This window comes from Ochotona curzoniae, unplaced genomic scaffold (genome assembly GCF_017591425.1).
Source record: "Ochotona curzoniae isolate NIBS_2020 unplaced genomic scaffold, NIBS_Ocur_1.0 scaffold_1037, whole genome shotgun sequence".
NCBI lineage: Eukaryota > Metazoa > Chordata > Mammalia > Lagomorpha > Ochotonidae > Ochotona > Ochotona curzoniae.
In genome coordinates, this window is record NW_024467083.1 from 8,112,157 (window position 1) to 8,139,438 (window position 27,282).

Consider the following 27,282-nt stretch of genomic DNA (forward strand, 5'->3'; position numbering starts at 1 on the left):
GTCTTAGCAATGTAGACTCTAATCACTCAGCACAGTTGCCCCTTTCTGTGGCAGGAAATATATTTCCAAAACACAGAGCTGGGAGAATGGTCCCCTCATGCTTCTCTTGTTTGTAAAACCCTGGTGCTGAGCACACAGTCACTTGGCGAAGGGAATCACTCCGAGCCGGTGGCCTGAGTCCTGCTCTCGGTCAGTCCTCTGAATTGTTCTGAAATTAACACCGAGAAACAGCGCTGCAGCTTCCCTAAGGCTGTGATCCAGCCATGAAATGGAGTAAAGAACTTTCATAAATAAACAGCTAAATAGTAGCTCACCGAGTTGTGACCCTCAGGCGTGTGCATAACTCCCCTTTTCCCAAGGAGTGAATTTGTAGAGAACTGTAAACCGGCACTAATGACCGCAGTGATGATAACAGCCGATGTTTATAGATCCCTTACCATGTACCAAGCACTGCTTGCTCTTGCATTATCTTTAGTTGTCACTGCAATTCTGCCTGGGGCTATTATTGCCATTGTACAGATGAGAAAACTGAGACCTGAAGTCAGATACCAAAGTCTTGCCACTGTATTTACTGCCTCTCTGCTTTGTGACCGCTAAGTGTGGACATTTTCAAAATATTGATAATAATCTAATGAGCATTTGGATCAATTTATTTTGTACACGAAACAATGGAAGTTTCACTAGGTTGTGTCTCATTCTAGCACTCCCCTTTTGGAGGGTAGGGCGGGAGGTCGTGCATTAAGCTTATCTGCCTCTCACTACAGATGGGGGTCATGTGCGAAAAGAGTAAGCGCTTTGATAGCCGTCTGGCCTGCAATTGGGTGATCTTTAGTATGTATGGTCTTTGGGAAACTAGTTAACTTTTCAGATCTTCATTTCTTTCAATAAATAACCAAATTTATTGAGCTACTATTATGCATAAAATTTAATTTAAATCATTTTTACTAATACTAGGAGGCTTCTAAAGGTTAATGGAATTAAGAAATAGTTAAGAGACATGCCTTTGGCATAGCAGTTAAGGCACAGACTTCCATACTGAAGTGACCCAATCCCACTTCTAATTCCAGCTTCCTACTGTACACAGGAAAACACAAGAAGTGGCTCAAGTATTTGAATTTCTGATACTCACTGGAGAAACCTGAACTGAGCTCCAGTTGCCGGATTCCGGCTGGTCCAGTCATGTCTGTTGCTGGCATTCAGGGAATGAGTCATTAGAACATATGAAGATTCTCTTTTTCTTTCTCCCCCCTCTCTCTCCTTCTCTTTCTCTCTCCATTTCAAATAAATAGAATAAATATCTTTAAAACATTTAAGTATAAAGAATTTAAGCATAATATTTAAATAAAAGGGCTTTATGAAGCTGTCTCTTATAAACAATTTCATTCTTCACAATTCTCATATCACCTATACAAGTGTTCTCTAATTTGAGGTAGTTGACATAAAATTTCTGACTTTATCATGGTATGAGTGAAATGTTTATTCAGTAAAAATCTGAATACTTTGAATGTTATATTTTTATTTTTTCAAATTACCAATACTTTAATTCTTTGTTGCAAACTGACTCACTAATAATTTTGTCTTGTTAAAGAAATAACAAATTCTGTAGAAGGCTCTATTCCCGATATAAGAAAATAGAATAGCAATTTGTCAGGGGAAGAAGCAGTATCTTTGGCATTTTGTTGGTCTGGAGAAAAGTTATTTGCTTTTGGAAAACAGTCAGTAATTTAACTCAAATTATACTTTAATAGGGAAAAAATAAGCATGACCATCTCTTCATCAATGATTCACCAAACCCTGACCATGACTCTGAGGATGTAATGATGAACTAGACATAATCCATGTGCTGAGGAATCCATTATAGTTTGTGAATAGGCAGAGATATGGATAAATGAATTAAAACATTGATTTTTGGTAACAGCTACGGTATGGAAGTACATGTAGGAGTGAGTGGGTTCCTCTGCCCGTATCTGTTGAATGGAGCTTGTTTTAAGAATGACCATGAAGAACAACTGGAAACTATTGAAGACTGTGTGAAATAGCCACATATGTGCAACTTAAAACATTTGCAAATGATAACTATAGGCTGCAGACAAGGCAGCTGCATCCAAGCTATATGCATTGCTGGAATGGAAGATTCATGGAGGACCATTATGAGTTCCCAAAGTTGGGGCTAGAAAGGCAACCTGTGGTCACTAACTGATTCTAGAACTTACATGTTCTGCTGAGCTTATTATATTTTAACTTTTATACTTATAGAATCTCTGCTTTTGCAAAATAACTCAGGCAAGAGCAGTTACAAACACAAGTAGTACATGAATCAAGGCAGAGACTCCCATGACAAGCAGGTGAGAAGAAAGCTGCAAGGCTACAGCTGGATGTGAAAGATGGGATGAAAGATGTCCCGGGCAGCTCTCAGGTTACTCAGGGAATTGGTAGATTCCTATGCTATCAGTTGAAGTGACAGAATGGAGTGCATGTTGTCACAAAGTGAACTGAGCCACTGCCTAAAATACCTGCATCCTTACCACCCACCTGGAAGATCCAAATAGAGTTCCTGGCTCCTGACTTTGGCTTTATCCATCTCTAGCTAGAGCAGGCAGCCAGGGGTGAGTATGGGAGGGACCATCAGCAAAATTCTCTCTTGCTCGCTCTCACTGTCACTCTCTTTTACCCTCTTCCTACTAAATTAAAAAAAAAAAAGTATTTTTAAAGAACTTACAGAGAATGTAGAAGAAAATATATTTTTTAAAATTTATTTATTTTTTATTGGAAAGTCAGATATACAGAGAGGAGGAGAGACAGGAAGATCTTCTGTCTCATGATTCACTCCCCAAGTGAGCGCAATGGCTGATGCTATGCTGATCCCGAAACCAGGAGCCAGGAACTTCTTCCAGGTCTCCCACATGGGTGCAGAGTCCCAAGGCTTTGGGCCATCCTCGACTGCTTTCCCAGGCCACAAGCAGAGAGCTGGATGGGAAGTGGAGCTGCTGGGATTAGAACCGGTGCCCATATGGGAACCCGGCGCATTCAAGGTGAGTACTTTAGCTGCTAGGCCACGCCGTCACGCCCCAGAAAAAAATATTTTAAAAAGAGAAATTAGGTGGCAGTGGTGGGGAGACAAATTTAGGGAGAAAAAAAGATAAAGCTTTTGGCTGTCATTATTGTGATATTTAATTTGTTTCTAGAAAACTCCACTAGAAATATGCATCTGAGTTCAGAAAGGAAGTGAGGCTTGATAGGAAACGTTGATTGGTACCTGTATCTAGACGTTTGCTGAAGACAGAACACGGAGATTAATCAGAAATGATTATGAAGAGTGAGAAACCCAGATGTGACTTCACTGCTATGCTTAGTCATTGTTCTGTATTTTTCTGGAGGGGATAAGTTCCTACCCATTCTACTTCAATATTTCTATGTTTTACACTTACTTGATTCAGCTCCATTTTTACATTCTTTGGTAACAGAAAATCCCTGAAATCAAAATTCAGGTAAACGTACCACCTGCAGCACATTCCACTCCTCCAGGTTCTGTCTTCCTACTCACAGCCTCTGAGTCATGGGACTCTTGCCAAGGTCACAAGATGCAAACTTCTGAAGTCCTGCCTATGAAATGATTGGATTGGCTGGCGGGGGGGGGGGGGGATATGCAAATCACAGCTCTACCATTGCCACGGAGAGGGGGGAGTCTAAAACCAACCTGATGTTATCTCTCAGGGGGAGGAAAAGATCTTGGTTTATAGATAAACTGCTTGATAATTAAGGAAAATTCTTCCATCTGTGAAGTTATTTTTTCCACATGTTTACAACAAAAGCCGAAACTGGATGGTCTCTGAAATATGTCATGATTTGGATACTAAGTGAATATATGTTATTGAGGAATTTCAAAATCTCAGTGCCTGAACACAAAAGTCTGTTCTACTAAGCCACATGTGCCTCGTGGATCATCTTTGAAGACTGTGCCCAATGTGCTCAGTAGCATCCAAGCTAATGGAGGCGCCACCAGTTGTAGCTGCACTTTCTGGGGCATGTAGATTCTCATCACCATGAGAGAGAGAGAAAGAGGCACAACAGGTTTTTGGCACAGCATCCAAATGCCTGGACAGTCACCGTCTCCACTCCCAACTCAGAAAGGGTTGTACAGTCTTCTTTTCTCCAAGGCATCAGAGAAGGAAGTACTGCTGTATTCACAACAGTAACAATGACAAGCAGAAGCAACTGCTTCAGGGGATCCAGAACATGCTGTGCTCCTTACCGTTCCGGGAGAGACTGCAAAGAAGGTATACAATGCCAGAGAGCAAGACAAAGTCAAGAAAATTTGCTTTTCACTCATTTCTCCACAGTCCTTTTAAGGGGGAAAAAATTAAGCCATCCAAAATACTAAGAGCACTAGCTCAAGGGTGGAAGAACAGACTGCCAGGCCATATTTGGCTTGTTTCAGGGTGACTGCTCTTTAAAACAAGTCCATCATTCCACTGAGCAAGGCTTCTTGTTGGGATTCCTTACACCTAAAGTCCATTTCTAAATTTGAAGATTTTGTGCCGTATCAGAGCCAAATCACATTTTTGCAATAGCTCCACAGCATAACGCAGAATCCTTTGATTTCTACCATCTAAGTTGAAAAAGTTGTCACAAAACAGCAACAGATTTAAAACACCTCTCAAAATGACTTTTGTTAAAGGCAGATTCCTGAACTATTCATCTGTGTTAAAATGTATTTTGCCTTGAATCATATGTCATGTTGCCAGCAAAGAGCTGTTTCCATGCCAACTCATTTGCAACACGAGGGGAAAAAAAATCAAAGCTGCTAACATCTGGAAGATGTCAGTACTGATGTAAGCCACTTACAATGAAAAGCATGGGACTGCGAGTATCTGCCAAAGAAACCCTATCAGGGGTGGGAGTAATATTATATAAAATAATTGCCTAACACTGCATTGCTCTTCCTTTTTTTTTTTTTTTTTGGCTCTTTTCTTGATCTAAACTCTTCCAAAAAGAGTCTTACAAAAAGACTAAAAATTAATATGCTTCCTCTGCAATACTATTTTTTTAACACTAGTACATTTCTGACAGGAATCTTTTAATAAACCACTTAATTTTATGTCCCTTAAAAGAGGGACAAGAGGGCTAGACACGATAGTGTAGCAGTTAAAGTCCTCACGGTGAACATGCTAAGATCCCATATGGTTGCCGGTTCTAATCCCGGCAGCTCCACTTCCTATCCAGCTCCCTGCTTGTGGCCTGGCAAAGCAGTAGAGGACGGACAAAAGCTTTAGGACCCTGTACCCGCATGAAAGACCCGGAAGAGCATCTGGCTCCTGGCTTTGTATCGGCGACCACTTGGGGAGTGACTCATCAGATGGAAGACCTTCCTCTCTGTCTCTACTCCTCTCCACATATTGCCTTTCTAATAAATAATACATCTTTATAAAAAAAATCTTTGTAATAAATCTTTAAAAAAAGAAAAGAGGAACAAGAAAAAATTGATTCATTTGCTACACATTTCCCTTTCCATATGGGAACCTGCAAAACCTTGTTTTAAAAGAAATTTCATGTGTAAAACAAATGAGACTTAGTATATCAAGTCATAAATTTCATGATCACCAGTTCCAACATACTCACTTTTCTTTTCACATAACCTTTGTGGATGTGTGTGTGCATTCACACAGATCAATCTCTACAGGACCTCAAACACAACAGTCTAGTTTATTTATTGCCTAGGGGATAAAGAATGTTACAAACCAGAATGGCTTCTTGAGAATATTATCTGGTAGATGAAGAACCGACGTAAGTAAACTAGATTATCTGATGTCTAATGCGATCAGAACAACACAAGTCATTTGCGGTAATCTAACACCAGTGACTACACTTGCTTCATCATGGAAAAGCACAGGTGTTTCATATTTTTATTTAAAAAATGGAAGACAAGCTTATACAAAGTCTCATAAGCTCTTAGGGGTTTCCTGATCAGAATGTCCCTGAAACCAATGAAGGAGTGAGGCGAAGGTGTTCAGCTGCTTGAACTACTGGAGACTGGCCAAACATGTCTACTTAGTGTAAAGGGAGCACAAGCTTATATAGACTAAGAAAGGCGAAGGCAGAAGGGCATCTCCCAACAGTCCTCCCACCCAACAATGATACTGCAGTTGGTTATAGAAGGCATGTCCATCTCTCTGAACCCACCAGTCAAATCACAGGTCACATACAACACACACAGAGCTGTCAAGTATGCCTCAGGTCACGTTCACCACATATGGCTGGCACTAGACTGTGGATCACACTGGCTTCTCAGAGTTGTTTATCAAAGAAGGCTCTGCATAGCTCATTCAAGGACAAATAGAAACGGATGAGCCCACCACTCTTGCCTGTATAGCCTGTGGTCGGGCCAGGTTGAGGTCTTAGTAAGCCAAGACCATTGTCAGTGGATTCTCCTGGGGACATGGTGTGCTGCGTACCTATGACCTCCCACATTGGGCAACCAGGCAGAGATCACAACAAGCACATGTTTATAGGAGGATAATGCAGAAGGAACTCATTTGTGGTCCTTTGCTCCCACTTACCCAAGCAGGACCTCAGTCTCATATTCCAAATATGCTGTGAAGATGTCTGCAACATTCCAAATACATCTGGGTGCAGTACACAAGGTCAGGAAAAGTCCTCTCAGCTATCCTACTATCAGTGGCTTTCCTCTTCTCCAGCTTTGTTTATCTTTACACCAAGCAGGTGTCATGTCCTACTAGATTAGCTCTTCCATAAGTATTGCTGCCTCCAACCAATACATTATGGCCCTAATATGCCAGAGCTGCATCAGAGTTAAGTATAAGAAGGACAAAAATGTTCCTGTTAGGGTTCTTCATGGGGACTATGCTGAGTGCTATTTGTGGACACAATATTCGCCAACATAAGAGTTTAAGAGAATTTTTGATTTCTACTAGATTTATATGGGATTTCCGAGGGACCTGAGATGGTAGTAATTTCAGATACATTTCAGGTGATGGTCAAGGCAATGTGTTTTCTCTTTTCTGCGTATGATGCTGCTAATATATTCTGATTCCATTAGAGTCAGACAACCCACTGTTGTCTGCTTCCTCCTAATTTTGAATGGACTTTTCCCAGAAGCTCATGGATCCCATCATAAACAGATACTTGATACACCCATCCCATCAGTTTATCAGATTTGCCCAGGTGCTTTTCAATGACAACTGACATGCTAGTAGGGAATCAAAAAGTAACTAAAATACCTATTGCTTTACAAGTCTTTAAAAAATTAAAGATTTATTTATTTATTTCAAAGACAGGTGGCATCTTATTCTTGTTGTACTAACTTTCTTTTCAAAATGTTTTTAATTGATTCACTTATAAGACAGAAGTACACAGAGAGGGAGAGACGGAGAGAGATCTTTCATACACTAGTTCAATCCATAAATGGCAATAAAGGCCAAGGCTGGTACAAGCCAAAGACAGGAAGGTGGAGCTCAATCCAGTTCACCATAAGAGTGGCAGGGGTACAAGTACTTTTGAGTCATCTTTTGCTGCTCTTCTCTAGTGCATTTACAGAGAGCTGGACCAAAACTGGAGAAGCCGGGACTCAAAAACTAGTGCCCTCATGGGATGGCTGTACCCCAGGTTGCAACTCAACCCACTGCACTACAATACACATAAAGTTACACATTAACTTTCTTTGACCACTTGTTCATAGCTGAGTTATAGCTCCTTATAGATATTTCTTGAACTTTTAAGTGCACATTTGTCTTGGATTTTGATGCTGAGCATGCATTTTTTGTTGAATGAGAATCAGAGAACCCCAACTCAACAAAGGGACTGTGTAACAATGGAACACTAAAACCACACTACCACACTACTGCAACCAAGTCTGTAGTATGCATACCCATTCCTTGTTTCTTCTCAGCCCTTCTCTCAGAAATCCTGCAGCTTAGCATAAGTGGTTGGATCTTCTGAATAGGCATCCTTATCTTCCTTCCTGCTCTCCCAATATTCTGCCCACTCGTTACTCCCACACTCTCACCCATTCCTCATCTGTATATCTTGCTGAACCCTTGATACTTCACACAGGAATCTCTCTGACATATTTGCTGCATTAGCTGCTAGGTTTTCACCTGCTTTTAAACCTGTACTGACCTGGTGTCACACACCTAGGGCTGTGCCTACATCCCAGATTCCAGCCTCAATACCTTGTCTCTCACTGATTACTGAGCTTAAAATGCAGGGATGAAAATAAGGTCCCTCAGATTCCAAGCTAGCTATTTTCCTAATCACAGCCAATTAAAAGAATGGACTGCTTTAAAGAGGCCAGATCAAAAACATACCACACAAGCCATTGGGCCCCAATCAGCTGACAAACAGCCCTAACTGTTTGAAATCTTTGAAATCAGCCATGAAATCTTTTAAAACTATTTGCATTGATTTTGAAATTTCTTAGGTCTCACAAAGTCATCCCAATTTTCAGTCTTACTCTTTTAAAAAAATTCTAGTTACTTATTTTCATTTTATTTCAAATGCAGAGAGGTTTTTTTTTTTTTTTTTCGTCTACTAGATTACTTCTCAAATCTCCGTAATAGTTGGGGCTGGGCCAGGCAGACTCAAGGTGCCAAGAACCCAGCCTGGATCTCTCACATGGGTACGAGGGGTAAAACGCTTGAGGCATCACTTGCTGCCTCCCAGGATACACATTTGAAGGAAGCAGAGGTGAGACTCAAACCCAGGCACTCATTTGGGGTCCAGGCATCCCAAGCAGTATCTTAGCTACTACATCAAAGGCATATCCCATAATCCCCAATTCTTTTGAGGAATCAGAACACTTTACAATTTTCCATGGCAAGAATCAGGCAGAGCTAAGCAGTGATTGCCCCAAAGAGGACATTCTTAGTGTTCTTAGTGGCACAAAGGTTATTTAGCATTATATTCACTCTGAAAATAGAGAAGCATTTTTCTATGCCTAATTCTCTTTGAGAAGCAGGAAAATAAACAAAAGACAAGAGATTGCATACATTTGGAGAATGATGCAAGAGAGAGACTGTATTGTTCTGCTACACATATAAACGTTTATAGGAGAAAAATAGTACTTTATGTTTAACAAATAGATTGTATAAATAATGATGCCTTTAATTCACTGTTCATATCACCTATTCATGCATGTCTTGATTCAGTCTCTACCCTGAAAGGTGAATAAGGCTTCTATGACCACTCTTAGCTGCCAATAAATAGCTATCTATACATTGTGATTTAAGGGCTTGCAGTAATAGTTGCCCATATTAAACAAGATTCTCCGGAACAGCTGGGTCATGGTTACCCCTGTTTTCTCACAATCAACAGCAGAGGTGGAATTGCCACTATCTAACTCATAATAATTTTTAAAAAATGAAACAGAAAGCCTAAACCAAAAAAATGCAGTTATTACTTGCACACAGTGTCTACTCTTCCATTCTTAAAATTATGCAATTAACATGGATTACACTCCTCTAAACTCATTGCAAGGCATTGTATATTTCATGTAATTATATTGATCAACATTCCTAGAAGGCCTACTGTATATCTGGGCTCCTCAAATCCCTTTCCAGACAATGTGTTCTTTATAATCACCCAAAGTGATGATCATCCCCATGTTATGGTAAAGAAAGTGGTTCTTGGGAAGCCGAATGACTGGCCCATGAATACACCTTATAAATGCAATGCCAAAACCCAATGTCAGGCCATGCTAAGATTAAGTGGGAAATGGTGTCATCTAAGATTTGTTTATTTTGATGGCTAAGATTCCTCTGTATTGCTCAAAGCTGAATATTGCTTAAAATACCTTGAATAGCAGAGATGACTTAGTCCGCCACTCTCGCCTTTCCTCCTGCACAGAAGAAACTCACAAGGACCAATTGGCTCGCTCAACAGGACCTAGAGTGTTCAAGTAAAAGGTGTTTCTTTTGTTATATCAAAAATATTCTCAGCATTTTACAAACTGAACAGAGGTGATTATTGTTAAGAATCTGACTTCAAGCTGCATTTTCCACTGCAGTGTGTCACTTAACTTCACCTAATGCTGGGGTCAGTATCTTAACAAAATTTAACCTCCACATGTTAATAAATAACAGCAGAAACTGTAAGCAGTAGCACAGTAAGAAAAAGTAATATAGCTGCTCATTGCCCTTGACTCTCCTGCTCTCTTAACCTTGGTTTCCTTCTGCATATAGTCAGAAATTAAATTGATGTTGAATTTGCTTCACTTTTACAATAGTATTCATACATGCTTCTATAATTTATTCACTTCACTCACATTTCACCTTCCATCATTTCCACTTTAAATCTGCGTTGGACTCCTACACATTCCATCCACTAAGTTTCAGAACATAAGCAGAGGACTGATTAACTTGACTTTCTGGGTTTCTGGTTGCAGTAGGAATGATCTCATCAGCAGACAGGTGTAAATGTTGACAACACTGGTAGGCCTTAAGCACCCCCAGATAACAGATGACAGACAGGATTTCATGGAGTGGACTCTCCAAAGCAGTGCTCATTCAGGATGGAGGTCCTGTATCTCTCAGTTACAGCATCAACAAGGAGTTATCTGTGAAGTCTCACAGCAAGTAAACACAGCCTAGAGGACCATTTTGGTCACAGATACCTTGGTAGGTTATTTTGCCTTAGTGCTTCTTTTTTCTCATCTGTTAAATAAAGATAATAATTCCCGATTTACATAAGATTGTTTTGAAGATTAAATGAGAAAATCTATATCAAGCACTTAGCTCACAATCTACATTCAATAAATATGCTTTATTATGATTATTATTGTAGAATCATGAAAGGAGAGATAATCTTTTCTCGAATAGGCTGAAAAAAAGGTGGAAAGGAGGAATACACTCTTGTCATATGTGACTAGCATATAAACAATAACAAAAGGGTTTCAGTTTAAGTCATTATCTCTTTGGCCCAAGGTTGCATTTAGTGAACAAGCCTACTTGCCCTTCAATATCATCTTCAAGTGTTATAAACTCAATATTGATAACTAGTCGTTCATGAAAGCATAAGTTAATCTTTTCTTACCTAAATTCAAATTCTTTGAGGGTTCTCTTTATATCTGTTCTGTACAATTCTGAGATAATAATGCTCCTTAAATCCACCACCAACTGCAAAGGACTGAATTTTTTTACTCTCCTGGTTACTAAGCTTGAGAAATTTGGTAAATGGGCTGCAATTTTATTGTCTTATCCATAACCTACTTGCTCTTTCTCTTTTTAGAGAGAGGAATGCTAATTTTTTGGCCTTGGTTCTAAAGACAAAGTTAGGTGACCAAAGACATTGCTGAGCCAATGGGTATCCAAGTTGAGATAATATCACAGCAGCTGCCAGTGCCTGGCTTCTGCCAGCATGGGTGAGCTCATGGGGCCTGCAGGTGCAAGTCTTCAGGAGGACTGGCGGATGGCATTGGTGGGGACATGTAAGGACATAGGGGCTCAGGCCAGGCAGGGATTTGTACACGTGTTTGCTCCTGGGCAGAATGGGGAGCGGAGGAGAAAAGAGCCCCAGCTTAGCATGCTGGTATGGTGTGCTCGTGGACTGGGCTTGGGGAACCGTCAATATGCATGCATCATGAGTGGGTGGAGGAGTAGAGTCCATGGTGAGTGAACAGAGCTCCAGGCCACCAGAAGATGGGGTTGGGAAAACCTGGTAGGAGAACACATGCACTTCTGAGTGCAGAGACTGTGGATAGCTCAGGAAAGGGGGTATGAGATGTGTGGGAGAGAGGACCATTGGGAGAGTATGCTGCAAGTGAGGAATGACTTGTGAGAGACTTCCACTGACAAGGCCACTATACTTGTAGGTAAGTGGCTGAGACCAAGTGCTTTGAATGAGGGAAGCTGGAGGAACTTTCTGTGTCAGACCAACGTACCTGCCCACTGGGGGACCTGAGTTGGGTTAGTTGTATTGACCAACAACAACCACTTCCCACTGTACACACTAAAGCTAGGGTTAGGGACCTATTTGGAAGGACTAGATCACAGTACCCACCAGTGAGAATTGGAACAAGGGACAGGAAATATGCTGGTCATGAAACTAACTACCACATGAGAGAACCTGGTATGGTGACAGATTCTGTGGGAGATATGTGAGCCCTAGCCTGTGGAACTGCAATTTCCACTGGCTTGCTTAAGAACTGGGGGTGGTGACAGGCTGAGCTAGACATGACCATGAAATCCTCTGACACTCATGGGTACCAAGGTTGAGCATAAACCAGGCAGGTTCAGGCTGCAGCCTGCACAGGCCCATCCAAGAATAAGACGTGGGACAGTCAGGCCACAACACACCACTCATTCAAAGGCCAGGAAGGAGGGGGCACACTATGCTGGCTAAGAGCCTAGTACTTGCTGGCAATATGAGATCTAGGTCTGGGAGTAGACATTGTGGGGATACTTGGGAAACTTTCCTGGTGGGCCACAGCTCCTATTGGTGAGCATGTGATTCAGACCTGGGTGTTAGTCAGGCAGAGCAAGGTAAAACCAACATTGGCAAATGTGTGGGTTGGCTTTGGAGAGGGGTAGACCGGACAGGGCTAGACCAACTTTAGCCCTACGCATGTCTCTGGCCAGGCTGGAGTGCAGGCCATACTGGTGTAGAATATCACACCTACCAAACTGTATAAAAGTCAGTGCTAGGGAACTACTGGGCAGGGCTAGGCTTCAGCATCTGCCAGCAAGAGTTAGGACTGGGGCCAGGCTGGGACAGGCCAGGCTGCAACATCTGATGGCAAAAGCCAAGATGGGTTCTAGGTTGTGCTAGGCTGAGTCAGAGCAATCACCAGCATGCACAAATTCTGTGGCTGGGAACAGGCTTGATCTGGGGTAATGGGGATGTCCCAGCTGGGCTGTGATCTCCAGAGCTAGAATTAGGGTGGTAAACTGGACTGGACGTTGCTGCTGCAGCGTTCCTCAGCATGGGTGGGGGTTAACAGATTGGGCTAGACTCCAGCACCCACTGATGCTTATGAGAGCCAGGATGGGTGTAGGACAGGCTGAACTAGGTCTAGGTACCCCCTAAATCATGCAAGAGCTGGTTCTGGGGGTGAACAAGTCATGGCTGTACTATGGAACCCAACAATAAGAGCTGGAATGGGTGTGGGCCAATAGGATAAGGCCACTATTCCTGCCAGGACAGAGGGTGGTTTTAAGTCAGTCTCGACCAAGGACCCATCAGTGTGCATGAGATCTGCCACTGGGAGGTGACCTGAGAGAGAAGCTTAGGGAACTCCCCTGTCAGGATACAATCCCTGCAGATGATTGCAAGGATCAAGACTTGGAGCAGCTCAGACCAAGCCAGGTTACAATACCTACTGGAATACATGTGGGTCAGGCCTGGGAATGGGCCAGGATTGTCTGGTTTATAACACCGATTGGCAGGTGTGAAAACCAGGATGAGGTGCAGTACAGGCTGGGTTGGGCCACAAAACCAGCCAGTTCACATTATGGCAAGAACTGGAGCAGTCCATGCTGAGCTAGGCTCAAGCATCATCAACAAGAGCTGGGACTGGGGGCAGGATGGGCCAGGCCAAGTTACAGTACCCTCTACAAATGCCAAGGTGACGTGGGTCATGCCAGACTGGGTCACAACCCCTACCAGCACATGCAAGACCTGGGACAGGCAGGAGGGGCAAGCCTAGAATGAGAGCAGGGAGGACTCCCTGAGAGGCCATTGTTCCCATTGGTGAACATGAGACCTGAACTGAGGAAAGTCCAGACTAAGCAAAGTGACAACACCCATTGACCCACATGTGAACTGGGTTATGGGGAGCCAGGCAGGGCTAAGCAACTATATCCACTGGTGCATACATGAGTCAAAGTAAGTTCAGGCTGGGCAGGCTTTGCCATAGCATTAGCTGGTAAATGCTGGGAATGGGGACAAGTCCTGTCAAGCTAGATCACAGAACCATCTGGAGAATGCAAGATTTGGGGTTAGGAGTGTGCTTAGTAGGGAAACCCTGGGCACCTCTCTGATGAGTTGCAACTCCGACAAGTGAGTATGAGAACCAGGCCTGGGGGTGGACCTGGCTGGATAGGTGGTAGCACTCGCCAGCATAAATGTGGTCTGCATAGTGGATTCAGCTGAGCTAAACTAGGCTGCAGCACCCACTGGTATGTACAAAAGTGTAATAGGATCCAGGACAGACCAGTCCAGTCTGTTGCACATACTGCCAAGCACAGGAACCAGAGATGGAGCAGGCATGGTGGGAATTATTGGGGATTACTCTGACTGAGCTGCAGTTCCTGCTGGTGTACATGAGCTTTGAGTGTGTGGTGGGCAGGACTAAGCTGGGCTGTAGCATCCATTGGTATGCATTTAGAGTTGCTTCTGGAAACAGAACCAACTAAGCAACTACAACCACCATTGTGTGTGTGGGCTGATGTGGGTGACAGACTGAGCCAGACCCTATACTGTCTGGCACACACAGGAGTCAGGATGGGGTCACCTCAGATGAAGTTTCTTTGGAGAATCGCCCAGCTGAACCACTGAACTGAGAACTCCAACCACGGGGAGAGTCATAGGAGCTGTGGTATGAACATGGAATGCACGTGTGAGAACTGGGCCTCTTTAGATGCAGAAGATGGTACAGTTGACTACATGTACAGAATCATAGGGGGGTTGTGGCAGTCCACTGTGGTCTGCAGAGGATATCTAGTACCATAGCAAAGGAGGGAGGGCAGAACAAATTGGACAACTCTGCCAGCCAAGCATTGGCAGCCAGTATCTGGACAAATGGAAACTTTAAGGTGGACTATGTCAGCCAATGGACCTTAGATGGATTTTCTCAACCTTAGAGCAATGAAATCAACAGCATTCAGAATTATCAAAATTGCTTCAGCAGGGTCCCAAGGGACCCTGGGGGTCTCTTCGAGTGGCTGTTCCCCATCCCTGAGTACTGATGCAGTTAGGATGCTTGGTGCAGCTTCTCCTTTTCTCTCTCCCTTCCCCTCCAAGATACAGAAGGAGAAAAAGAAAATTGTAAACAATGGTCTCATTCACTTTCTCCTATTCCTCAACAATTCCCACCCTAATCAGTGGTCATAGGGGCATGCATGCTTCTCAACCAGGCAAACATCATCAAAAGAAATTCTGTTAATTAAGGAGACGATGTCATAGCAAAGATGTAGTTGATTTCCTAGGGTTAGAAAAATTATAGTGAGCTTTGATAATGACAGGTCCTGCTTACAGTAGAAGCAGCAGGTGGGGATCCCTAAATCCAGACAAGCTTCAGAACTCAGCCTATTTTAGGAGGTGGGGTAGACAAAGAAGTTGAACCTGAATGGAGAACTCTTAAGGTACCTGATTGCTCTGACAAAGGCATGAAGTGAGGAGATTTGGTCATCTGAGGATGAGCAAATGTTTTTTTATGTAATGAAACCCAAGCATCCTGAGATATTGAGATACTAAAAGTTTTAAGGCAGAAATGATCCTCTCCTTCTTTCAAGATCATTGAGTACTGTATGTGTGCATAAACCAGACCGAGGAATCGTCAGAAGAATCCAGTCCACTAGAGGCTGCCACCTTGCAGTTCTCATACTCATCATCCATTTATCAGGATCTTCCTTCTTAACACCTGTTACAGATGTTTTTACTGGTAGCAAAGGCCTTTAAATGAGTCCTTTAGATTGGTCATTTCAATTTGTTCTCAGCAGGAAGCTCTTTGAGAGCATTTCTTAACCAAAAACTGCCTGTCTGTGCCCTTTCCAAGTCAGTTATAGCTTTCTGGAAGGGTGGTGACCAGAATACGATCTTCTTCAGGAGTAACACTATACTTTCTATTTTCATTCTAATACTCCTCTTGGTGACGCCAAGAACACTCTGGCCTTTTTTTTTTTTTTTTTTTTTTTTTTTTTACTGCAGTTACACACAAATACAGAGACGTCAGAACCTGAAGTGCGATAGCTCTTTAGAAGTAGTTAAGCCCAGTATTTATGGAGTTCTGGAGAATACAAAGTAGAAAAAGAATCTGAGTCTTGACCATCAAGTAGCCACAATCTTCATGAAATCATAAACTCATGAATGCTTTTAATAACAAACTGAAGCAATGTACTAATCAATATTAAGGATTATATTGCAAATACTTTAGAAATTCGAAAGTACTTTTACTTCTAAGTTAATGTTTTTGGGGTATCATAATAGTAAAGCAATTATTCAATTAATGGGATCTAATAAGGTAGATCAATTAAATTATTATATCTTTTATCGGTTGTGGTTCATCGGTAAGTTATTAGACCAAGATCCTGCGCTTATTACACATTCTCAAAGGGATATATACAGAAGTGACATTCAAACATTAAAAATTAGTACTTCGATATTCCTGGCCTTAGAGAAGCACAAGATATTACACATGAAAAAACTATTTAATATTTTTGTTCTAAACACTATACAAGATATGTCAAACACAGAGCATACATACTCCCCTGCCTACTGAAGCAGATATTAGATCCTTTTCCTCCTTTTTCTCACAGAGTTCTTAGGTTGGCACTGGGTTTTTCTCGGTTGAGCTTTCCCAGAGACCATTATCAGAAATCAGAAACTGCCATTGTTGATACCTCTTTGTTAACACCGCCTCAGGTACAAGCACTTCTTTACTAATACTACAAAATGAATAGAAAAGCCATGGTTCAGTCTTAACAAATTCTTAAATTGCCTGCAATTTAATGGTTCTAATAACCTTGAGTCACTTATAAAAGCACACAATTATAGATGCTCATCATTTCCAAGTAAGTTACAAGTCACAAGCACAGGTTTGGGCTAATGTGTCAGCTTTGACAAGAAATACAGAAGCTTTTAGACTGGTGGTGGGCCTACTTCAAATCGAAAATATAGTTAATGAAAACTGCACTTAGTGCACCTAACGTAACAAATATCTTGCATAAACAAACACATTAACATAACAAACATGTCTTAGCAACATAGTACATTATAGAGAATAGGTTATTCTGCTCATGATCATGTTGGTAACAGAGCTTCAGTAAATTGCTGCTGCCTCAGCATTGCAACACAGCATCACATTATATAGGACTAGCTCAGAACCAGGTCTAAGTTCAAAATTCAGAGTATAATTTCTACTTAATATGTATTGCCTTCATATCACCATAATTCTTTTTTAAAATTCTCAAAAAGAGTTATTGAACTTGTGAACCATATCTGCATGATATTCTCTAAAAATAGGAAAGGTGTTTATCCAAGTAACTGTATATTTAAAGGTGAGGAATTGCCAGAGAAATAAAACCAGCAAGTTTATATATAGAAAGAAAGATTTATTTTAAGAAATTGGCTCAAGTAGTTCTGGAGTCTTGCAAATCCAGAATCTACAGGGTAAGTCTAGCAGACTGGGGATCTAGGCAAGAGCTGATATTCAAAGTCTATCTGATGATAACAATTTCTTCTTACTTGAACCATGCAGAAAATAAGGGTGGGTGTCAGTCTTTTTTATTAAAGTTTTCAGCTGATTGTTTGAGGGTTCATACACATTATGGAAACTAATCTGTATTAATTAAAATCCACCAATTCTGAATGTTAATCCCATCTCTTCCCTGTAACCCCCAAAAATGACCAAAAAATATCCATAATAATGTTTAGCCAAATATCTTAGCTTTGACTCCCAGCCAACGTTGACTAAAATTAACCACCATATGGCAAATACGTACTTAGGATGTTTGCATTCCCCATACTAAAATGCTTAGGTTCATGATACAGCTCTTGGATCCTGATTCCAGTTTCCCACTGATGCAGATCACAGGAGGCAGTGGTAATGGCTGAAGTAACTTGGTTCCTACCACCAATTTGGGAGAACAGGATTGAGTTCATGGCTCCTGGCATTGGCTGAAACAAAGCCCATGTGGTTGTAGGCATTTGACAAGTGAACAAATAGTTCATTCGTTCTCTAAGCTCTATCTCTCTGTTTGCCTCTCCACTTAAAATAAGTAAATAAATAAAAATAAGTAAATAAAACATTTTAAAAACCTATTAGTAATACTTAAATGTCTTTCCACGTAGTAATCTGCAAAATCTGAACTATATTAGCAGTGAAGCACCTTCACACTTGCTGATGGGCCAGGACACCCTCCTCTATGGCACTCTTCATTTAGCAATATTTTCTTTCTGTTGGGTAAACCTGGCCCATGTTAAAGACAACATGCAATGTGAACTTACCAAGTAAGTTTATTTAAATCATTTGGTAAGTGATAAGTGCTGTAAAACAGCTGGCCAGGGCAGGGAGGATCTATCATCAAAGAGGTAGCTTCTTGCTGTCTCACTGCCAATGAGCATAATAATAATAATAATCAACAACTCCAAAGACTATGGGATACCAATTTTTTGCCACACTGATATTTTATATTCCTTTTTTTAGAGTTGATTTTTGCATAATGTGACAGGTGCGAGTCTTGCTTCTTTATTCTTCATGCTGCTATCCAGTTGTCCCAATAGGATTTGCTGAATAGACCAGGATTTTTCCCTGGATTGTTTTTAGTTTTCTTGTCAAAGACTAGTTGACTATACATGTGTGGGATCCCTTCTGGTGTTTCTATTCTGTTCCATTGATCTTCTCTGTTTCTGTATCAGTGCCAGACTGTTTTGATAACCACTGCTCTGTAACATGTCTTGAGGTCTGGAATTGTGATTCTTTCAGCTTGATTTCTATTTTTCAGGATAAGTTTGGCTATTCGTGGTCTTTTGTGATTCCAAATGAACTTTTATATCATCTTTTCTATTTCTGTGAAGAATGATGGTGAGATTTTGATTGGGATTGTGTTGAATCTGTATATTACTTTTGGTAATATGGATTTTTGATGATGTTGAACCTGCCAATCCAGGATATGGTAAGTTTCCCCATTTTATAAGATCTTCTATTTCATCATAGTTGGCTTAATTTTTAGGTATTTAAGATTCTCCTCCTCTATTTTAAAGGGGACTGTACTTAAAATTTCTTTCTCGTCCATGGAAATTTTTGTGTACACTAGTGACATCAACTTGTGCTCATTAATTTTGTATCCTGCTACCCTTCCAAAGTCTCTTAGGAGTTCCAATAGTCTAAATCTACACCCAGAAACCATCAAACTATTAAAGGAAAACATAGAAAGCACACTCCAAGATATAGGAATGGGGGAAAACTTCTTAGAAAAGATGCCAAAAGCAAAGGCAATCAAAGCCAAAATGAACAAAGGGACTACATAAAACTAAAAAGCTTCTGTACAGCAAAGGAAACAATTAGCAAAGTGAAGAAGCAACCAACAGAATGGGAGAAAATTCTTCATACTACACAAATGATAGGATTTACAAAGAGCTTCAGAAATCCAGGGACAGTAAAATAAATAAATAAATAAATAAATAAATAAATAAATAAATAAATAAATAAACAAACCTGTGAAATAGTGGATAATGGAAATGAACAGACATTTTTCAAAGAACAGATCCAAATGGCTAATAGACACATGAAAAGCTGCTCAGGCTCCCTAGCTGTCAGAAAGATACAAATGAAAACCACATTGAGGTACCACCTAACTCCAGTGAGACTGGCCCACATTCAAAACTCAACTAACAACACCTGTTGGCGTGGATGTGGGGAGAAAGACACCCTTCTTCACTGCTGGTGGGAGTGTAGGCTAATACAACCACTGTGGAAATCAATAGTGAGAGTGCTTAGAGAACTGAAAATAAATCTGCCATATGACTCACCTATCCCACTGCTAGGAATACACCCAATAGAAATGAAATCTGCATATGAGAAGGGGATCTATAATCCTATATTTGCAGCAGCACAATCCACAATAGCAAAGACATGGAAACAATCTAGATGTGCTTCCAAAGAAGAGTGGCTAAAGAAACTCTGGTACATCTACTCCATGAAATATTATTCAGCTATAAAGAAGAATGAAATTATACTACTTACAACTTGGTGGTCCCAGCTAGACGATTACGTTCAGTGAAATGAGTCAATCACAAAAGAACAAATACCATATTTTCTCTCTTACATAAGGAAACCAGCATGGAAATTGTAACTTCAAATATTCCAATCCATACTGTTTTTATTTTGTTTTGTTTGTTTTGGCTGCATCCCATGTGTTTTGATGTTTTTTATTTCAGTTTTATTTATTCCAAATACTCTTTTTTTCTCATGTCGAATTCATTGCTGGCTCATGGATTATACAGTGGCATCATTTTTCACAAGAGACTTTTGTATCGCCTTTTTGTCACCCATGTGTTGGTTACTCAGTGACATGTTTTTTCATGGAGCTGTAACTTGTTTTTGTTGTCACTGTTGTTGCTGAGATTATTGTTCTAATTCATAAAAGTTGTTGACCTTGTTTCATGGCTTCTCAATTATGGAAATGTATAATGATGGAACACTGGGGTCTACCATATCCTGATGTGGGGTTATAATGCAACAAGCATTCCTGCTTCCAGACGAAAGATGGATTCCCAATGAAACTGTTGGACATGTGTAAACAATGGGATGCTGGGCTGTCTGACTTTGTAGCAGCAATATTGGGGTACACATAAATAAGAGACTGATGGAATCATAATTCCTTATGAAGGACTATACCTCTGTAGTATAATCGGGAAAATCTGTCGTGGGTGGGTGTTTGGGTGAAATCTCAGTCTATACAAAATTGTACCACATAATTCAAAAATTCAGTATATATATATATATGTATTATATATATATATATATATATATATCTAATTAAATAAAGTATGGCTTTTGAAATGCACACAAATGCCTACAATAGCCAGACCTCTTGGCAGACTCCAAGAGCCATAAACTCTATCAGAATTTCCCAATCAATGTCAGGGATCCAAATATGTGGACCATCATCTACTGCACATTAGCAAAAAGCTGTATCAGCCGCAGAGTTCCACAGGTTCAACCAGGCTGATATATGTGATGCATCTGACCTAGGAAGCAGCTTAACCCATTTCACTGCAGCACCAACAACCAACCTTTCTGTCCTTCTCAAAACTGGCAACAGTATCTTCTCCTCCTAAGTTCCTTCCTTTCAGAAGCAAGGAGCTATTTTAACATTACATGCTTCTGCCTCTAAAGTTATTTACTATTTTCACTGAACCAGCATTGGTTAGGCTTTCCTTAATGTCTCTTCCATAGCTTCCTGTGGTTCTCTGATTACTTTAAACCCATTAATAGGTTCATAGCAAAATCTAGTTCTGCAGTAGCAAGAAAATTTAGATTTGGGGCATCTATCTTACTACTTTGAATGTGGTTTCATCTTTTATTAGTTCATATTTTTTAGTTGTGTTTAAGTGCCCCACTTTCCACAATATAATGTGAACAAACTGGACAGGGATATTTGATACATCAAAACAATAAGAGAAGGTAAGTCTAACAGCTCCAAGCAAACCACTCTCCCAATTAGCTCACTACTCTATGATTTTGTCCAATCCATTTTATTACTTCTTTCATTCATTAAAAAGTAAATTTCCATTCTTTGCCAAAACATGCAGAAAAGTACTCAGGACTCATGGGCCGTCAATCATGCCAGATCCTTCTTGCTAATACTGTATGTAAGCTAATGGAATATACACAAATGCTTCAACGTGAATGAAAGGTATCTTATTCAAGAGGACATTTTAAATCTATGACATAGGACCTAGGTCCACAAGGGTTATGGACAGCAGCAAACTGGAAACCAGTGTTGTTCAGCAAATCAGCAAGTCAGGAACATTGGTAGAGATTACACAGAATGGCACATTCTATGCTTGCACAATAGCAGTGGCATTCAGATTTTGTTGATTAGTAAATCAACAAAATCTTTAGTGTTAATTATACAGGTGGCTAATTTTTTTTAAAATAAAATTACTATACTAACCAATCTTGCCATAGTCTAGTATCAAATTTAGTTAAAATGAAGAAAATGTAAATCACTGTCCTCATTTTAAATTATAAAAAATAAATATTGTAGTGATTAATTTAGCCAGAAGTACAGAATCAGTTTTCCATATTGCATCACAGAATTTTTTACTAAAATTAAATGCAGATCTTAAATGAAAGAAAATCTGCCCCATATTTTAAAAATGCAATGGGACTTTTCCAAAATCACATGGAAATTCAAATGTTTTATTCAAAGCTAAGTAATAGATTTAAGGCTAAGACAGACAGCCAACTATATTCAGCTATCTGAATATGTAAGTAAATTTTGATTTTTGTAATACTAAAATATGTATTTTTTTATTTTCAATAGTTAATGTATGTTTGTTTCTGGCTGGACAGCTTTACTAACTCAGCAATTGCTAATATGTCCATTGTCTGGGGACAGGCTACTTTCCAGTGTAGCAAAATAATGAACTTATATTTTTATTTTTATTGCCAATTCATCTTTTGATTAAATTGACACTCCACTTTCTGTGTATCATAGCTATTTTCTAAGGTTAATATCAACTGATTATTGTTGCGTAGTGTTCAATTCTTACAGTTAATTTTGGGTCAATTACTACTCATTTGTCTAAAACGTGTTGTGCTAGACTTACCCAGACAGAAAGACCAGAGAGACAACTGAAGAGAATAATTCCAGATCTTTCTCAGATCAGGGGCAAGCGGAAAGGAGATAAAAGTGATTTTGGTCAATATCTAATAAGTCCAGTGTTCCATTCCCCACCCCACCCCCCAGCCTGTGAGAAACAAAGATAATCATATGGGATCATTAAACCCTCAGTTCCTCCAGACAATTATTCCTGTGATTATAATAGAGACTTGGAGTACAATAGCTGTGCTGATTCTGAATAAACCTGGATGGGTGTGAGATTGAAGAGGCCTATGCCGCCCACAACCTAGGATCCCTCCTCTGGGGCAAGCAGTGCAGTCATCCCCAGCTGACCAGCTATGATAGAATCTCATCCTGATCTGGGTAACTTTTTTATGCCCTTCACTTATGATTTTTTTCCACCTAAATATCATGTGACTTTTTTTAGAGAAACGGTTTCTCAAGTTTGGATCCTCTCAACATGTTAAGAATTTCTAGGAGCTGGCATTGCAGTTGGTAGCAATGAAAAATTGCAGGAATAAGGACGTTGTCCAGCAACTGGAGGAAGCCCTGATGATGCTTAAGATGCAGAACAGATTAGCAAGCAGAGACAGATTACCTTGTTTGGTTTCCAAAGCTGTTACAAAGGATCTGACGGCAGAGGGGCAACAAAAGACTTAAGGTCCTCTGACACCTGCAGCCCAGAGTGCTGATCAGCAAAAGAAGGGGGAGGAGATGTCATAGAAAAATTCCAAACCAAAGGGCATAGCCAGTGGACGAAGCAGGACCTTGCCAAAGAAGACAATGAAGAGGTCTCAGGGCAGTGAATCAACTCCTTCTACACCATTAATGGGAGGACAAGAAGACTGATGCGGTTCTTGATAAGCAAGTTTGAAATTCAGCAAAAATAGACAGAGGCCTAGCAGCCATTTTGGAAGATGAGGCAACCTTGAGATTAGCAAGAGCATCTCAGGCTTTGGAGCAGATGGGCAGAAGCCTGAGTGTTATTGATGCGTGTCTTCAGATCTTTTTAAAAGAAGCAAATAAACCATCTTATCACACACACACACACACACACACACACACAAAAGGTATCCCTATTTTTTCAGTGCAGGTCTTAATACTTGCAGAATGACCTAAAACTAGAGATACACTCTTAAATGCCTATGAACACCAAAGAGATGGGACAGGAATCATGAATTAACAACCCAGAAGATAATAGTAAGTTTTTGCAGCCATAATAGAACCAGACTGCATATGCCCTTTAAAGATATTCCAATCTGTGCTTAGTTTTTGAAGTATCATACCTAACCAAGTCAAACTCATCTGCACATATGGCCTGCAGATCTACAGTTGCAGCCATGTCTTAAACAGTGTTTGTCTAGATTACCAAAATAAAATTGGCATAAGTCAGCCTAACACAAAACCCAGGTTCTAATTACTATCACTAAAGTGAGTACTATCAAATGACCTATATACAACTTATTATACTGCCCAGTACCCAGCCAGTTACCGTGATTTATAAAAAAAAAAAAAGTTATGAAATATGAGTTTTTTTTCCCTAAGAAATGAGAACAGAAAGGAGCAATTATTTGGCACCTGCTATGTGCAAAGCATTACACAAATACAAAAGAAATGGAATTTCCTTTCATCTTTATGACTTCTCAATTAGCTATTATTCATTCTAGCTATTCATTCGTTCAACAAATATTAATTGTGACCCCTATATCTTCTGACTGCAATTTTAGAAATGAATGAATGCAAAGCAGCAAGGATGCTACCTCTCACCTTTCTTTGTCCATTGTAAAGCACAAAGGAAGAATATTGGCTCCAGGTGAGCCTGACACAGCTTTGTGTGCTACCCTTGTACTTTACGGCTTCATTTCTTCAGTGATTCTCCTCTCCTATCTCTCTGGCTATTGTGACAATGGAAATGGCTTCATAAGGAGTCCTGGGCTTTTGATGGATAGAGAATGGCTTCTAACTTGAAATTGTTTTCACACTGTACAAAAACCATTGATTCTATATATTTCCTGTGCAGCCATATCAAAACACTCTATACTTTCAGAAATAAAGATTTTAGTATTTTACTGTCACTAGCATATGTGCCTTATAATGATAAATATGTAACCTAGGAATTTGAATTCCTCTCATGTTTTTGATGATATATGTCTATATAATAATTGTCATTATCAGCAAAGAGCTGGCCATTGTTCAACATGAATAAAAATACCCAGATAATTTTGCTTCCAAGGTTATTATTACTTGTGATTAACATAATAGATTCAGCTGTTTTCATGTGAGATGGCCATGTATTTTGGATATGCCATTAGCTGTTGATTGAGCTGGTTCATTTGCACCATGCATTGGTAGTTCATTAACTAAATACCAAAGGCTTTTTAAAGACGAAGACTAGAACACCTCTGATTTATTCACTTTTTTCTGTTGTTGTTCCCCATAGGACAGGGACAAGAGCTGATGAATGAGCCAGCGGGGACATAGATAAAGAGGCCAGTCCTTCTCCAGATGGTCTCTAAATTTGAACAAGTCATTTTTTAAGGAGCACACGTATCTCAGAGATTTGTTTTCTCTCCCATTTGACAAATTTCAAATGTTTCAGGACATGATGCAGTGCCCTTGCATTCAATCAAGGCTTGATGGATAGAGAGGTGGGTATATGTTTAGAACAGAAACACTTGTAATTGAATGTTATATTACTGTTTGTAGGGTTATTTTTGGTCTAGACATTAAGGGGGAAAAAATGAAAGCAGAAAAATGAACACCAAAATGTTACCCTAGGAAATGATCTAAAATGTTTTCCAAGGGGAAAGAAAGACACATTGCTATTTTACCCATTAACAGAATTCAGAGGGAGAGAGAGTGACAGAGACAGAAATCAGTTGTAGTTAACGCTTCAATTTTCTAGCCATCATTACTTTCTTGATCATGCTTTCATTTCTTAACACAGCATCCAGTTTACATCCTCAAGGGTACATTTCATCTGGCTTATATAAAATTAATTGGCAATTTTACTCTTTGTTGACCTTATTTCTCATCTGTAACCATCATTTGCAACCACCCTCCATAACCTAAACTGTTTGGATAGTTTTTTGTCTATTAGCCTTTCACATAGAGAAGAATCAACCATTATTTTGCCAGGGAAAGTATAACTGCTCTTTGCCCATTATCATTCCCAGGGTCGAGCTCGCGCAGTACACCTGATTCATTCTTTGTTCCTGTTTTGTCTCTACAAATTAAACTGGTAAAAACTGGTTTTCCCTGAGCTGACAGAGCACCAAAGGCTGCTAAGAACTTTCCTATCTTCTATTTTGTTTTGCTTTCACTCATCCTAAGATTTAAAACTTTTCTACAACTACACTGTATATGTAGTGTTTTCCAAAGTGTGCCAAGATAATAGCAGACCCCATTGAGTGCTTCTCATGTTTCAAGTACTATCCTGAGAACAACCCAAAGGGAAGGTGTTATTATTACCATCCTCATCAACTCATTTACCGATGAGGAATCAGGTCCTCAACTCTCTATCCTCACAGGACCTTTGGTTCAAGCTATCCTGCCTTTAGACACATTCTTTCTGCTTACCAGCTGGGAAGTTTTCATGTCCCTTCCACAGCCTTGAAAACTTCTATTTATCATTTAAGACCCATTTCTGATGCCTTGCCTTTGAACCCTTTTTGAACACAATCACAAATTGGATCATGACCACATTTGTGCTCCATCTATAACAACCACAGAACTTTGGTGTTTCACCTTATCTTTCACAGCATTTTCCTAAACACATCTGCTTCACTCACCAAATTATACCGACCCTCACAGTAGGGAATAGAATTATTTACCTATCAACTGTTGCCTTTTTACACCTAATGCCCATCTCATCTCACACTTTGCTTCTTGACTGTAAATGATAATTTTCCGGTTTCTTTGTCTAGAAATTTGATAATGAATATGAAACTCTTGCTAGAAACTGTAGAGAAAATTCACCTTCCTCTGAAGCCTACTAGTATTGTGAAAGCAGACAATTCTGTCGCTCATTGATCACTATGGACTGTAGTCACCTTGGTTGTAACTGTATGGTTGTAATACATGCAAAACCTGACATGTCTTCCAAGTGTCTTTTACCAGTCAAGATAGAACATATGAACTCTGTTTCTCCTTTAAAAATGCTGTTGAATCATGATTTTAAAGTTTCATGGGGAACAATGAGAGTAAGCTTTCCTTTAGGTTGCTATCTAGTACTAAGAGTTTCTGTGTCTTCAGGGTAAAAAAAAAAAAATGTTTTCAAGATACTATAAGATCTGTCCACTCCTGTAGGACCAGAATTCCAACATTCCTGGCCTTGTCTGTCCCAGTTTCTCATCCTCTAGCATTTCTTGCACAAGGGGCCATGCTAATCTTCTCTGTATTGTTCCAATTTTAGTATATGTGCTGCCAAAGCAAGCACAAAAAATATGGAACACATCATGAACGTGCGTGTCATCCTTGCACACGCCTCTAGCATTTCTGATTCACTTTCCAGGGACCTCACAAATATATGACGAAATCTGCAGCTCCCCTTCATCACAGTTCCCTATCTCTAATTCCCCCACCTTGTAGGTGCCAGCCATTCCAAGTGAGCCAAACTACTGATCATTACTTCAGCGGTTCAGTAAGGCCTCCGTGCTGTGCTCAGGCTTCAGGATGAGCAGGTAAAGGTTTTCAGCCAGTTGTGTCATCATGATCTTATCTCTTATTTTTCTTGTTTCCATGTGCTCTGTCACCTATT

The 27,282-nt window shown here is 40.1% G+C and overlaps 2 pseudogenes; one reads left to right on the forward strand and one right to left on the reverse strand.

The window, feature by feature from the left end:
* The window catches only part of LOC121168698, a 74,688-nt pseudogene extending 51,316 nt beyond the window's left edge, over positions 1–23,372 (forward strand).
* Positions 23,373–26,897: 3,525 nt separating this feature from the next.
* On the reverse strand, positions 26,898–26,961 carry LOC121168903 (annotated as a pseudogene).
* Positions 26,962–27,282: the final 321 nt, after the last annotated feature.